Source organism: Grammomys surdaster, unplaced genomic scaffold (genome assembly GCF_004785775.1).
Source record: "Grammomys surdaster isolate TR1022 unplaced genomic scaffold, NIH_TR_1.0 149, whole genome shotgun sequence".
Taxonomy (NCBI): domain Eukaryota; kingdom Metazoa; phylum Chordata; class Mammalia; order Rodentia; family Muridae; genus Grammomys; species Grammomys surdaster.
Window position 1 is genome coordinate 10,728,608 of NW_021604607.1, and position 16,242 is coordinate 10,744,849.

Sequence of the window (16,242 nt, forward strand, 5' to 3'; positions counted from 1 at the left end):
AGAGAGAGAGAGAGAGAGAGAGAGAGAGAGAGAGAGAGAGAGAGAGCGAGCTTGTAGGCCATACCCCCGGCAACCTACTTCCTCTAAATCAGCTCCACTTCCCAATAATTTGCCATCAAATTATGACTCCATCAATGGTTTAATCCATTGATGAGATTAGAGCCTCATGACCCAACTTTCTAAAGCTTATCACCTGGCAACCAACCCTGAACATAGGGACCTTTGTATGTGTGTGTGTGTGTGGGGGGACATTTCATATCCAAATCATGACAGTGGCTCCCAACACAACCTGAAGCTCCAAACGGCCGGACGTTATCTTAAGCGTAGTCATGATCTGAGAGCCAACGAAAGCACTGAATGGGTCTGTGGGCGAACAAAGCACCTCACAAGTTTAACCCATTGCTTATAATGGAGATGGGAAAACAGGCTTTTGTTTTCTTAGCTCTGTGGTTGAACCTGTGGGACTCATATCAATCTTTTTGTTTATCCATCTGCCAGTCTATCTGTCCATCCGTCTGTCCAGATAAGAATAGCAATGGTCTCTGGATGCTTAAAGGATTAAATGAAGTCTTTGATATGGTGTTAGCAAGGTACTTGATCACAGAAGAGGCTTATTCACTTCCCAGTCCTTCTGGAGAAGATGCAGAAATACACACCTAAGATAACAAAGTCGCATGCTAAGAGCTGTACTAGTTTCATGTGGCAGATGAAGGAGATCAGAGAGAGAGAGAGAGAGAGAGAGAGAGAGAGAGAGAGAGAGAGAGAGAGAGAGAGAGAGAGAGAGATACCCTGGGCCTGTGAGCTGTCAGGGAAAGCTCTGGAGGCAGGAGGCAGTCTTGAACTTGAGAGGGATTTGTTTGGTCGACCAGGCCACGGAAGAAGAAATAAAATGCATGTCCCACGGAAGCCACAAATGGCAGCATCCCTTTGCAGACTTGAAACTGGCTTGACAACTACAGACATCATTCCCGTGGCCCCTGGTGGAGGTGAGGACCAGTGTAAGCACCTCAGGAGGCCTCCAGGGACACGCGACTGTAGTGAAGCAGCAACAAGGTTAGGAGGGTACAGCTGGGGCCTACCTTCTGCCTTTCCTTATCTCCACCCCTACCTCTCTAGCTCTCTCTCTCTCCTGATCCCGAATCCTCTGTCTTTCCTACCTTCTGTCGTGTGGGGAGCAGAGGGACACCAGGCCCTGGATGCCTGCTTTCTTCTTCCTGCTTACGCTTCTGGTCTGAGGTCTTCCTCCTGGCTCTCTGGAGGAGTATCTCTGCACACGTGATCCTGGTGGTGTGCGGCATGGCTGTCTGCTGTGGCCTTGCTTGCTCCCCTGATTATTTCTCCTTAATTGAGCGTAAAGAATGTTCGGAATGTGGAGAGACCACAGGATGAGGGCTGAGCAGCCCCTCAGGGATGCAGACTCTGGACTTTGAGATGGGAAGAGTTGCAGATAGCCAGCTGAACCCACATAATATGTGCCCAGTCTGGGTCCCCCATCTCTTCTAGAGAACATGGCGGTAAGCCCACTTCTCCAAGCTTTGGTCTGGAAGCCGGGAACCTTCTCCGTTCCTCTCTCTCCTGTTGCCAGAGTGTTCTGTATTTATGTCAGATTGGCTGTGATTGCCTCTCTTCCCGGGCATATTTCATATTTCTTGATTTAAACCCGTCTCTTCCTCCCCCACCCCCCCTTTTTTTTTTTTTTGCTTATTTGGGTTTTTTGTTTTTCTTTTTTTTTCTTTTCTTTTTTTTTGTTTTTTGTTTTTTCGAGACAGGGTTTCTCTGTGTAGTTCTGGCTGTCCTGGAGCTCACCCTGTAGACCAGGCTGGCCTCGAACTCAGAAATCCTCCTGTCTCTGCCTCCCAAGTGCTGGGATTAAAGGCGTGTGCCACCACCACCCGGCTGTTTTTTGTTTTTCAAGACGGGGGTTTTTCTATGTAGCCCAGACTGTCCTGCAACTACTAGCTTTCTAGACCAGGTTGGCCTTGAACTCACAAAGATTCATCTGCCTCTGTTGGGATTGCATCACTGCTGACATGCAAGACATGCATCACCACTGCCTGCTTGTCTTTGTTTTTCGATTTAAGCACATCTGATATAGATAATCCTTATAATTCTAGATGAGACTTTAAAGCTATCCATTCTCCTCTGGTGGGGGAGAACGTTCTTGGCTGCTGAGACCCCTGGGAGTGGGCTTTGCAAAGGTGCAAGTAAGTCCAGGTTTGCCCCTCAAGCCTGTTTGTCAGCTAGGAAGTCACCTCAGAAAGGCTCAGTGCTTCATGTGCTCCTCCAGCCACCAAGTGTCTGTCAGATCGAGCTGTCTTCTCAGCACAGATGGCTTCTGCTCAGTCCTGACACTGTCAGCGTCAGAGGGAGCCACATAGCCCAGGGCAAAGTTTTAATTCCTCTCACTGTGCTGGTGGCATTCCCAAAGGTGTCAAGGTGGAATTAGATTTGCTAAAGCAGGTGGCTCATGCAGCAGGTGCCCGTATGAATGTTTGTATGGTTCTTTGTAGGAGACTCGAGGAAAAGGGTCAGCTCAGTAGTGTTCCTAGAGAGCCTGATGGGGGGACAGGATGACACAAGACTGCACCCAGAGCCGGGCAGATCACAGAGCAGGTGTATGCAGGAGAAAGGTCTGTGTGGAAGGCAAGAGAGATGGACAGGTTGGGGCATGATAGCTTCAGAACCACCTCTCTGGCTCTCAAAAAGAAGTGACAACTGTCCGTCTCCATTTCTCCTTTCCCAGGGAGGAAGCAGTTGATTTCGTGAAGGGAGAGGCTCAGGCTATATTTAAAGAACTTTGTGCCCAGGAGACATTCTGTGGAGGTAGCCAGTCCTCCTGGAACAGTAGAGCGTGGGCTGTTGTCTATATTTTTACAAACAGGATGGGGTCAGGTTAAGTGCAGTGGGGGCTGGGCAGACAGCCCTCCTGGCTTCTTCCACCTTAGGCAGTGCCAGCCGCCTTCAGACTCCGGTTTCCTCTGCTTCTTCAGGTGACACCCTCTGGGAAAGCTAGGCCTGGAAGTTGCAAGGCTGAGAATACACCGAGTATATTCTGCAGCTTCTGGAAAGTTCCTGCTGCTAGTGATTTGCAAATTTCTCCCAAGATGAAAATTCAGAACAGAGTGGGAAGTAAATAGGCCTCGTGAGCAATAGGACAAGAAGCTTCATCACTGGGGTGTTTATGTGCAGGGGTAGCCTGAGGAACTGAGCAGAGCCATGGGCCCTTTCTTCATCTCAATGGTGCCTGGAATGCTGGCTAGTTGTGACGCTCAGGACAGATGCTGACCTGCCAGGCTAAAATGACATTACTCTTTCTGTTCCAGAGACAGAGGCGGCTGCTGCTGCCCACCTCTGTGTGGCAGGAGGGACCCAAAGGCAAGACTATCAATGCGGCAGAGGTCGGGCTGAGGATCAGGACTTGCAGAAGTGTTAGAATGGAGTGCCGAGGCACGGGACTCGGGAGAGTGGGATGTTTATTTGTACAAATCTTTCTTTCCAAGGAACAGGCTGAATGTTCTTTGAGAAGCCAAATACTAAACCTCTTTCTTTTTTAGAGCTGCTCCCTGCCTGGAGCCCAGAAGCAGATCTGTCCCTTCTTCCAGCCTCCATCTCCATCCTGGTTCACATCTGGGTCCACATTCCTGTCTAAAGGCACAAGAGCCCTGGCAGCAGCCACGGCTGAGCTACATCTGGCCACATCTGTTCTACTCCTCTCACTGCTGCTCATTTCTATTCTGACTTTTATCTTCAGTTGTGGAGTCTAAAGCAATCTGGAGAAGGTGGGCCTCTAATATCAGGTGCTGTCAGTGTCTAGGGGAGGGCTGGATGGGGGTGGGGGGATCATCATGTCACCAAGCTCTTACCTCTGCTCTCATGGGTTGTTGGCTCTAAAGTCTCATGTCAAAGACAGCTAGGGTCAGATTGTGCCAGAGGTCTCACGCCTCCCTAGCGCTAATCTGACTATGGCTCTTGGCCTTTCTGTTCCAGGAGCGGTGCCACTGTCTACTGTCACTGACTCTGAGTGTATGGCTCTATAAGACAAACACAGATCATGATGGAAGAGTACTCCAATTGAAAACTAGAGGGGGTTGGATGTGGAGGTAGACGGGGCAGGAGGGGGTGGACAAGATGGGACCAACACAGGTGGCTGAGGGAGGTCTCTTCAGGCTGTCTTAGGAGTGAATTCCTAAATTTGCTTAAGTAAGGAAGGCTATTGGTAACGTCAACATGTCACTCGAGGACCAATGGCCAAGGCTTGGGGTGTGTTGAGTATTTCTTGATGCGGTTTTTCACGGTTGAATAGACATGCTGGCAAAAGCATCCCCAACACAAAGTCTGACCAGGAGAAACAGAGGGCTCTAGAAAGGGGACAACTTTCTTCCAGTATGTTTCAGGACTGTGGATCTCTGTGGAACTTTGCAAGCCAGTGTCCCTCCAATTAAGGCCTTCCAGGATGGGGAGGCAGACCTTCTGTTAGCTTTCCTCACTGCAGGCCTGGAGCAGAAAGAAAGAAAAAAAAACTACTCTGGTCTTGACTGGGACCTTGTGGATAGATGAACAAGCCTCCTCTGTGAAACAGAGATGAGAGAAACCACTGTTCAGATTTTTGTCCCTGTCTTGATTGAGGTATCCCCTCCTGCTGTTCTGGAAGGCTCTGGCACCATGTGGATTTAGAAGGCCCCTGTACCTAGCTTGTTCCCTATGATGAATCAAAACTCTGGCTGGGCCCAATTAAAACTCAGTGATCAGGAAAACCACCTTGAAACAGGCAGATCCAGGGTGGCATTGGTGAGATTTCCACTGACATTGGTGAGATTTTTGACACTGGAGATTACTCAGGAGTGGGTGGTTTTCATAAACAGTTTCTTCTCACCCATGCTGAGATCTCTGACAGGTCTACAGTGTTTCTACTGTAGAAGCTCTGAGAGTCCACAGGAAGGCTGAGGATTCGAATGCAGATAAAGGCAGGTGGATAAATTCAACCATTGGGGGGTCTGGGTTGACACCATTTGGGTTTTCTCATGACTGTAAGGATTGGATCTGAGGCTGGGGTGACATTTTGTGTGGACATCAATGGAAGAACTGGTTTTCAGGATGAGAAACCATATCCAGCTATGTTTTAGCATAGACTCAGGAGACACCGTGGCATGCTGATGGTCCAGCTGCCTGAGCGGGTGCCCTTCCTTGTCTGCCTAAGCCTGGCAGTTTTCCCAGGATGTCCCTCCTACCTATTTGGTGTTATTAAGAACAGCATACTAAATTAAGGCCTCCCTTGAGCGGAGCAGGGCTGGGAAAGAACACCAGGTCAAGATCTGAGGAATTATCAGGAACTCACCACCCAGTGTGCTTGAATTTTAGGGTAATTCCAGTCCTCCCACACCTGGCCTGCCCTGCCTCCCACCTCCCGAGCATCCAATCTCCATGGCCACACCATGCCACGCTCTCCCTTGTCTGGCCTCTGATTCTAGGACTTTACCTTCCCAGTTCCTGTCATGTCTCAGGGAGCAGGAGGGAGGAAATCTTGGCTTGGCCTGGGTGGCCCTCTCATCTCCCTGTCCCCCTCCACCCCCCCAGTTCTCTTCCAAGTCTTGTCTCCTGGGGGAGGGTAGGACACAAAAGCCGGATCTCTCCTCTTTGCAACCTTTCCCCCTCTCTCCCAGTTCCCTCCAGGGCTGAAGGAGGCCAAAGAAAACAAGAGTGCTTCTCCAGCCCCTCTCTCTGGCTTTCCCTCACTTCCTGCTCCGGGAAGATGGTTTACTCCCTCCCCCGCCCTGGCAGAACCTGGTCTTGGTGTCAAGTTTCTGTAGAGCTCCCAGAGTCAAGAGATTGGGCTCTAACTGGACCCTTTATTTCTCTCCATCTCACTCTTTCATGTCTTCCCCAACCCCTTCACAAAGCTATGTATCCCAATTGCCCTTCTCCATGTTGAAATTTTGAAATTCAGATGGTAGAAAACTCCAGTGGAAGGAATGTTCTCTCGGGGGTGCAGGACAGATGGGAGGGAGGTGAGCTGAGGAGAGGAGACAGGTGAGGGATGGGAACTAATTTTGTGCACACAGGAACCAGATACTGGTCCTTTGGGTGCCTGTGGCCCAGTGTAAGGAAGTTCCGGCTTGTAAGAGGAGTGTGCCTGGGGCTGAGTGACATTTTGGCTGCCAAGGGCAGACTTGAAAGGCTATGTAAGACTGTGACCAGAGGACCAAATGGCCCCAAGTCTATTTGGGGCCAACCCAGCAGACACGTCTCTCTTGGAAACCTCTTGTCTTTTCGTTTTTGTTTGTTTGTTTTTGGATTCTTGTTCAATCCAGTTCCAAGTCTAACCACATCCATCCTCTGAACTCTAAGACAATTAATTCTAAGGTATTTTCCTTTGCTTTGTTAAAAAAGCCTCTGGATTTCTGAGGTGATGCAACATCTCTAAACATATGGACCTCTCCATACCCCTGTTGTAAAACAATGGAAGGAGAAGCCAGAGGAAGCAGAGGAGAAGCCGCTTAGAGAGATGGTTGTTCTTACTACCATAGCTTGTGATCACTTCTCTGAACCTGCAGACCACCTCACAGGAACTGCCACAGAATGGTGGAATGAGGGAGTCACATCCCACAGGACTGGCTGCAGGAGCTCTGGGGTCTCAGGATTACACTTGTGAAGAATCTACTGCGGCCCAGCACTGCTGAGCGCTGAGCCTATGATAACGGATAAGAACAATACAGACAATTTGAAGCCTGTTCTTGGGGATGGGGACAAACTTATCAATCAGGAAACTCAGTGTTCTACCTCATATGCCTACATAGAAGCTCATCCAGGTATGGGTGTTTGTAACAGCGCTGAGTTAGTCAGGGTCTCAGGCTGATGAGTCCTAGGCAGAAGGAAGACTTGAAATAATGACCCCATGGTGAAATGTCACACTTTATTGGGAAGATCTTCTCTAGTTTTGAGTTGAGGACTAAGCATGCACATGGGATTTGTAGAACGTATTTTTCTTAAGGAAAATCCCAGAGGAGGAGCGTGTTTGCTGATGTTAGGATTCACCATGGCAAGTCCTCTGAGTCACTCCTGGGCTCACTCTCCTCCCTACTTTGAGTCTTTATTTAATTTCTGTTTCTCCAGTGAGGTCTTCCTGGGCCTCCCCATTGCAAACCATCTCTCCTTCCATAGCTCTGGGTTTCAGTTCTCGACATGCTTTTCTCCACGGCACTCCCTGGCAGCAACATTTCCTTCTAATTCTTCTTTCCTTTGTCTCTTATGAGACCGTCAGCAGCTCCGTGAAGACCGGGACTTTTCTGTGCATTATGTATTTTCTGCGCATTATGTATTCCCATATCCCTTCTGCCTGGATGGACTGGCGCATAGTGAAGGCTCAGGAAGTACTTGGTTCCTGTTGGAAACATGCCTGTAGATCTCTAAAACGGGCCAAAGATGGTGCATCTGAGAGATGACCAATGACTTTCAGATGCTAATTCACAGATGAGTTGCACCAGGGTCATTTTGGGATACTTGATAAGTAGTCTCTGGAATTCCTCTTAAACCCAGTAAATGAAAACTTCTTAAAACAAAAACAAGAACGATGGGCTTGTGGATTTAGCTCACACTTGCCTAGCAAGCACAAGGCCCTGGGTTCAGTCCTCATCTCTGAAAAAACAACAAACAAACAAACAAACAAACAAAAAACCCAACTTCTGCAAATGGATTCTGAATTCAACAAAGATGCCCAGTGATTTAATGTACGACAAGGTTAGAAGTCACAACTGGAAAATTTGGTCAACAGAACTCATGTGTCTTCCCTCAGTGGTGGTCAGCAAGAGATTGGCAAATTCTAGGAAGATGACAGGGAGATTCACCAGTTGGTTAGGTAGTGTTCTGGTCTGGCTCCGAAACCAAGGTGGTTTGGACTAATAAATACTAAGGCACTGGAGATAGAAAGAAGTGATGGTTCAGAAGGGAGCTCAGATCTTAGAGATGCAGTACATACGAAAGGCAAGGAGAGGAGGATTTGAGACTAATCCCTGGGTCCCTGGATTGTCAGGAGCACAGGTGAGGCAGATGCCATTATTCAGATAGGAGTACCATGGAGGAAGATCTAGTTTGGGGGAGATGAGTTTGAGTTTAATCTTAGGTCTATTGAACACAGGGGACCTCTGGAAATTGAAAATGAATTTTGAAGCCCAGAACAGGAGATTTCCAATGCTCGTCATGTAAACCATTATGGTCAGAATGGAAATGGTTGGTTTTCAGCTAAGCAAGGAGACTTCCATCAAAGTAAACAACAGAGCCTAGCTCTTGTGGGGGAAAAAATGCAGACATATAGTTCCCATCGTGAGAGACAAAGTCATAGAGGCTGAAGTAAAATTACATATGGTCTGAGGGAACAAAACGAAAGGCAGGACCCGTGTGGGTAGATTGCTTGTGTCACTATCACTCAAAGGACTTGCTGACACAAATATGAAATGATAGGCGGTGACTCACAGGGAAGGCAATGCAATCTGTGCACTCGCCTCTGACCTTGGGAGCCTTAGCTGAGCTTGGAGAGTAGTTCTAATTGAATCAACGCCAAACTGGGTGGGGATGCAGGGGGAGATATGATGTCTACAAGCACTGTGGGAAAGCACTGCTGTTTAAACAGAAAGAGAGAAATGGGCTGAGGTGATTCATATTGGGAAATTGCTGGCTCAGGGCAGCAAGATGCCAATGGCAAACTCCTCCAGCCTGGCCCTAGGGGAGAGGATAGAGGCTGTGAAATGCAGGAATCCACTGATAGCCAGGGAGGATTCATCACTCTGGGAGGAGGGCGCTGTCTTCTCAGGGACCGTTTGCCTAAACTTTGCTTACCAAGCAGAGTTCAATAATAGAGAATGCTTTTTAAGCACTTAGCAGTAACCAAGAGCACGCTGCTAAGTTCTTCATGCATTATCTCATTTAATTAGCTCAGTCATCAATGGCACAGGTTACTGTATGGCTTGAATTGCATAGATGATGGAATTGAGGCACAGTGGTTAGTTAACTTGCCTAGGTCACACAGACGATTGAGAAAGCTGAGTGTCAAACAGAGACTGTGTGGCTTTCAGGCTCCTACGCTAGTGTGCCCTTGTATTTGCAGGCTAGTTGGTTGTTTTCTTTGGGGACTTAAGAAAGAGACAGACGGATCGATCCCATGTAACTTTAATTTTTTGGAGCTCCTGTTTCCATAGCTGCTTCTGTGAATTTGCAGCCCGAGTTTCTTGCTAAGGGTGTTTTAAGAATGTTCAAGAGCTGGGGATGTTCAGTTAGAGCTCTTGACCATCCCATAGAAAGCCTGGAGTTTGGTCTCCAACACCATGTCAACTGTGTGGTACCTCAGAATTTCCGTTCTCAGCCTATAAAGGCTGAAGGATCAGAAGTTCACATTCATCCTCAGTTATACAGAGAGTGTGGGGCCTTGCCTCAAACAAACAAAGGATGTTCAACCTGTTATGAAAGGAATAGACCAATGGTTCTCAACTTGTGGGGATAATGTCATCATCCTTTCACAGGGTCCCCAAGGACCATTGGAAAACACAGATATTTACATTATGATTCACAACAGTAGCAGAATTACAGTATGAAGTAGCAATGAAAATAATGTTGTGGTTGGGGGCCACGCAACATGAGTAGCTGTATTGAGGGGCCACAGTGTCAGGAGGGTTGAGAGGCACTGGACTGGACTCTAGCTGCTGCTCTTAGCAGCCAGATCAGCATTAACATAGGGACGCCTCGTGAGGATCTTTCCAGGAACGAGTGACTCAAAGGCATCAGCGGAGGGACGTCAACCAAAATGTGGACATGATTTTTTTCCCCAATTCTTTTTTAACAAGGTCTCAGTGTTGAGATTTTCTTGAATGTTGGTTGCAAATTCAGGGCTGCTTAAACATATGTTTATGAACACAACTCTGTACTTGTGTTTTAAACATTCTTGTGGGGAAAAAAATTCTACTCCCAGATGTAAATGGAACCTAAAATGTGCAAAAGTACAGGGCAAGGTTAGGTCTTTCAATGTAGTCCTTTTGTAGAGAAAAGTTTCCAGAAGCCTCCTGCCCACCCCTCAAAGGTTTCACATGGGAGAAAAGTACATCCTTTGTAAATTCTGTCTTGACTGCCTGCAAATGCCTGTAATTTTGAGGCTGTGTGGAAGCTATATTTCTATATTGCCCTGTGCAATAAAAACCATATGGGAGAGACTGGTTTTCCAGTTTCCTTGGTTTTATTTATTTATTTTTATGATTTAAATTATGTGTAGGTGTATCTATCTGCACAAAGGAGCTGGAGTTATGGAGAGTCATGAGCCACCTCACATGGACTCAGGAAACAGAACTCAGGTCTCTGCAAGAACAGCAAGTGCTCTTAGCCACTGAGGCGTTGGCTACTCTGGGCCTACTCAGTTCCCTAGTTTTTAATGCCTACGCGGCATTGAATGAACGCGTTAGTGGATCAGACTCCCAGTTGGCGAGGCTGTCTACTGTCTGAACGCTGTTAGTTCTAAATGTTCAAAATCAGAACTAGGTAGACACATAGGAAGTTGAAGAAAGCATTCAAGGGTGCATGTGCTCTCTACCTGGTTCAGTATCAGCTTGGATGTTGCTACAGAAAATTCAACAACAGCCCAGGTCCTTTTGTGAAAGATTTCAAGAAGAGCAGTTTAAATTTCCACTGGAAGTTCATGTTAGAGCGATGATCGTCAGAAGAAGTTTTGTTTGACAACCTAATTTGAAGACTTTTAAAATGCATTTGGGAATTCTATGTGAGATCCTTGAAAATGCAGAAATATATGTAGAGTCAGAGTTGTCCTCTTTTTCCTATTCCCCCCCCACCTCTCCCTTCTCCACCCCCATCTACCTGCATGTTCCAGCCACCAAGTGAGCCCCCTTTATTTCTTAGTTCCTTTTTAAATCCTGTCTATTTCTTTGGGGACACTGTCCCTTCAGTCCTAGCCTGGCAGAATCTTATTGTTTCATCTTAAGTGTCATCTGCTGAGACTTTGCCAACCAATTTTTTTAAAATTTACATTGGCCCCTATGTATGTCTGTGTGAGGGTGTCAGATCCCCTGGAACTGAAATTGCAGGCAGTTGTGAACTGCCATGTTGGTGCTGGGATTTGAACCCTGGTCCCTTGGAAGAACACCCAGTGCTCTTAACTGCTTAGCCATCTCTCTAGCTCTTGTGTCAGCAATTTTATCTAAAAGTTCTTCCCATTACACTCTCTTGTTGCACCTTGATTACTTTCTTCATGGAACCTGTTTAATTTGTCATATATGTGATTGCCTTTATTGCTTATTTTCTGGTTTACTATCTTACAACACAACCAGACTGAGGTAAAGAACCTCTTGGGATACTTCATAGCTGATGTTCAGTGACATTTAGATGTACAGAAACTTAAGTGACCAACTCACTGGTGAGGTCATTTTTGACATCCATCCAATTTGATTTGATTTTTTAGATCTGTAATGTGTATATGAGTGTTTTGCATATATATATATATATATATATATATATATATATATATATATCTGTGTACCGCTTGCATGCTTGACATCTACTGAAGTCAGAAGAGGGCATTGGATTCCCTGGAATTGGAATTATGAATGTTTGTGAGATACCATGTGCGTGCTGGGAACCAAACCTGGGTCTTCTGCAAGAGCAGCAAGTGCTCTCAACCACTGAGCCATCCCTCCTGCTCCTCTATCCAACTTTTAATCCTTTCTGCCCAGAATGATTTCTAGAACTTTCTGAGACTGAGACCTCAGCAACACAGCAGATAACTGGGGACAATGACACATGGTCGGTTCTATTTGATTGACTTTACTTATGTTCCGAGTGTAGATCGAGTCTCCCTCTTCCCTCTGCTGATGTTGTCCAGACCATCTGTAAAGTGAATGTCTGCTATGGCCTGGGCAACTGCCTAAAGGGATCCTCATATGTAGCAACTCATTTAATTAATATAAAATCTCAGAAGACGGTTGTTACTGTCCTCATTTTAGTAATGAGGACACAACTTGGAGACAAGATGTTGCTTGGGCAGAGATAACGAAGCTGACAGTACCCACCATCTTCTTCCTCCCTTTAAGAACTAACTCCACAAGGAGAGCTTTTCCCACTTGTAGTCACTGTGAGATCTGTGAGCATTGTTTTTAGTGCTCTCAATAAGCCTTTAATGCAGTTGAAATGTGTTAGCGAAGGGTTAGTTTAGAAAAAGAAGAGAAGGGAAAAGAATGGAGTGACTGTTGCAGCCCTGGTGATGCTCTGGGGTCAGACGAGTCCTCAGGCATTTTCTGTATCATAAGTGCCTTCATTATGGTAACTGAGAAATTCAGGGGAGGGGAAATTACTAATTTACCATGGTTATGCAGTCAGTCATCCTCTCCCCCCACCCTCTTGTGACTGCAAACTAGGAGAAGAAAGTGTTTTTAGCCATTTAAGACAGGTATGATCATACGTTCATGTCTCCAATTTTTAGGGAAGGAAGAAAATGGCAAGCATTTGTTAGAAGAAAGTATTTTCTTGCCTCTTTAGGATGAAGAAGGGTTTATGAAGCCTCTCCACTCCAAACCATGCTCTGATGTCCCATGCTGTCGTAGTGGTTTGCTAGCAGGACAGGCAGGCCCTATGCTTGGAATTGTGACTGGTTCTAAGGGAAGACATAGGGGAAAAGTGTTGGATTTGAATGTCTAAGTCCTCACTTTCCCACCCAGATGTTGAAATAACTCTGAAGTGACTGTGTGAAGTGGTGGCATTTGGAATTGATTCATTCATAGAGGTAAAGCCCAGGATGGGGTAAGTGTCCTAATGAAAAGGATTGCAGTGGGCAGCCATGCTTCCTTGTCCCCAGAGGACATAAGCAGAAGGCATTTCTGTGAACCAGAGCAAAAGCTCATATCACATACCAGAATAAACAGTGGTTTTAAAAAAATATTATTATGAATTTATTATTTATATAGACAGGGTCTCATTACCTAGCTCTGGCTGGCCTGAAACTCCCTAAGTAGACCAGGCTGTCCTCAAAGTCACAGAGATCCACCTGTCTCTGTATTCCAGTCCTGGGGTTAAAGACCTGCACCACCATGCCCATGCCTGGCCCCTGCCCATGTGTGGATCTTGAACTTCTTAGCCTCCAGAACCATGAAATTTAAATTGATGGCTACAAATGACCAAGTTTGTGGCATTTTGTTGCAGTAGCTCAATCAGAGTAAGGGGGATGGAGAGCTCCCCCATGTATCTGTAAAAATAACTTCTTCATCTGACAGGCACAAGTATCCCATTATCTCTTTATTGTAAACACACACACACACACACACACTCGCAAACACAACTTTTATATAATTCTTTTCTTTTTTTATTTCTTTGCTTTCTTTTTTTTTTCCTTTTCTGTCTAAGGCTGGCTCAGGTTACCTATGTAACTGAGGACGAGGTTTAACTTCTGATTCCCCTGCCTCAGCTTCTTCTCCTGTGCTGAAATGCTAAGTATTCCACCATATCCAATTTGTGTAGTATTGGAATTGAGCCCAAGGCTTTATGTATGCCAGACAAGCATTCTTCAACTGAGCTGTATCCCTACCTCTGAAGTGATTTTTTTTAAAAAAATGTGTTTTACTTTATGCACCTGTATGTACTGCATGTAGTGCCTGCAGAGGTTGGAGAAGAGCAGCAGATATCCTAGAACTGGGTTGAACAGTGGTTTTGAGCTGCCATGTAGGTGCTGGCAATCGAAGCTGCCTCCGCTGTAAGAGAAGCCAGCACTCTTAACCAGTAAACCAACTTGTTTTGTTTTTGTTGTTTGTTTCTTTTTTGTTTTTGTTTTTCGAGACAGAGTTTCTCTGTATAGTTCTGGCTGCTCTGGAACTTACTCTGTAAATCAGGCTGGCCTCGAACTCACAGAGATCCACCTGGTTAAAGGTGAGTGCCACCACTGCCCGACTTCCATGGACGATCTTAAATCTTCCTATATCTCCAATGTAACTATGGCTGGCTTAGAATTTACTATGTAGAGCAGGCTGGCCTCAAATGCTTTCCAATGCTGGGATTCCAGTCCTGGGCCACTATAATCGACTTCTGGAAAAACAAAAAAACCTCCTTAGCATGTGTCACCACAGCCCAGTGGTCTGAGCCATCTTGTCAACCACTCTAAAGTGACTTTTTAAGTTCCTATGTTTCTAGGCCTTTTACTTGAGGCAAAAATATCACATGGATTGAATGTGGTGCTTTAACTTAGAAAAAAAAGAAATCTTTGCTTTTTTTTTTTTTTTTAAATGTGCATTTACAATGAATCACAATCTGAAGGTCAACAAGAACTTTGGAGATCTTATTCTTTATTTCTTCCTTCCTTCCTTCCTTCCTTCCTTCCTTCCTTTCTTTCTTTCTTTCTTTCTTTTTTTTTTTCGAGACAGGGTTTCTCTGTATAGCCCTGGCTGTCCTAGAACTCACTCTGTAGACCAGGCTGCCCACGAACTCAAGAAATCCGCCTGCCTCTGCCTCCCAAGTACTGGGATTAAAGGCATGCACCACCACTGTCTGGCCCGAGATCTTATTCTTTAGCTATTAAAAATCACAAAAGATTAAAAAAAAAACCCAGCAGTTATTGGAAACCATATACAGACCCAGATCAGTAAACCATGATGGGAAAGCCATTCAGCAGTCTGAGTGAACTGCTGCTGTTTACCTGGGAAAGCCTAGGTGGTTCTATCTGTAACACAGTGAGGATTGGACAAACAAAAAGCTAGACACAAGCACATACAACTCAATTCTATTTAAACACAGTTTCAAAACAGGTAAGACTGATCAGTGGTATTAGAAGCCAGCCCTTTGTGGGGCTTTGTAGTATAGTTACTCAAAAAGAAGCAGCAGAGAGACGTTTGGAATTCTGAGACCAATTTCTTCTTTGAACAGAACATGCTACATGGTGTATTTGATTGCAAAAATTTATCAAGCTGCATATGCAACAAATTGGGTACTTTCAGTATGTTAATTATACTGCCAAAAGCACTGGAAAGAAGTAAGTGCATGGGTTTGAGGGAGAGACTGGGTTGCTGGCAGCCATCCCAGCATCCTTCACTTCAGATGTGATGGCAACCTCCAACTCTATTCTGTCTCACCCTGGGTGGTGGATGGTGGGAACGAGGGGCAGGCTCCAGGGAGACACGGTGGTCTTTAATTACACTTTTTCTTTTAGAAAATGGAACCCCCCTCAAAAGGACTTTAAATGATAGCTCATGAAAGAAACTCCTTGATGTCATTTACTGACAAATTCTTCCAGTCAAGTGAATAACCCTCCACCCCAGCACACCGCCACTCTGCCTGCCAGGCCTGAGCAGTAGCACCCAGAAGTTTGGATTGCCACAGCCCTGCTTCTCTCCTGTCCTTGGCCAGGGTCCTTTCTCTGAGCCTCAATCCCTATGTGGCAGAATGAAGCTGAGACTTAAGTGATGCTCCCCAGAGATCGTGTCTGGTACCCTGACTGCAAATGCCCTGAAGGGGTTGTACTTACAATGTCTCTGACTTTTTGTCTGCACTATAAGTAGTATTTTAATTTTGAGAATGAGGAAACTAAAACTATTTTTTTTCAAGCAACATCACATACACCTATTGATTGACAGGGCAGATCTTGAATTCTGATTATTTATTCTTTGATAGACTGCCTCGGGTCACCCAGGCTGCTATGCTGCTGTGGTTCCAGGGACCTGGGGACAGGGTAGATTGAGTGGTGTCTTTTCTGGATCTGTGACTGGGATTGTGAAGTTCTCCTGTCTGCAGCTCCTGGGAAGCAAGTGTTCTTCCCTTCCTCATGTATCTATAAACTGTAGTCTTCATGTGTCTTCTTCCTCTGTTCCCAGATTGCCCCATGTCGATGACCAGACACCTGTCTAGCTGTGGCCTTCCATGAACCATCTGTGACTTGCTTTTGGGCCATCTGTTTTCAGCATAGGTGCATGCATGCATGAGAACAAAAAGTAGCAATGAGGGTTTCTGTCCACACAAACTTACCTAGCTCTGTCTCTGGTCCTGGGGTCCTAAGAAGCAACTCCAGGTTGTAGCTACAGACAGCCATCTTCTTGGGCAAGAGTGAGGATGCAAGCTTCATGACTAAGCATAAGAGACAAATACAGGCTTCTTGCAAAACAAAAATAGGAATTTTAATGCTATGATTTAACATTTACTCAACCGTGGGCCTGAATTAGCTATTTTTCTGTTGCTGTGACAAAACATCAGGACCAAGACAGGAAGGTTCATTTGGGATTA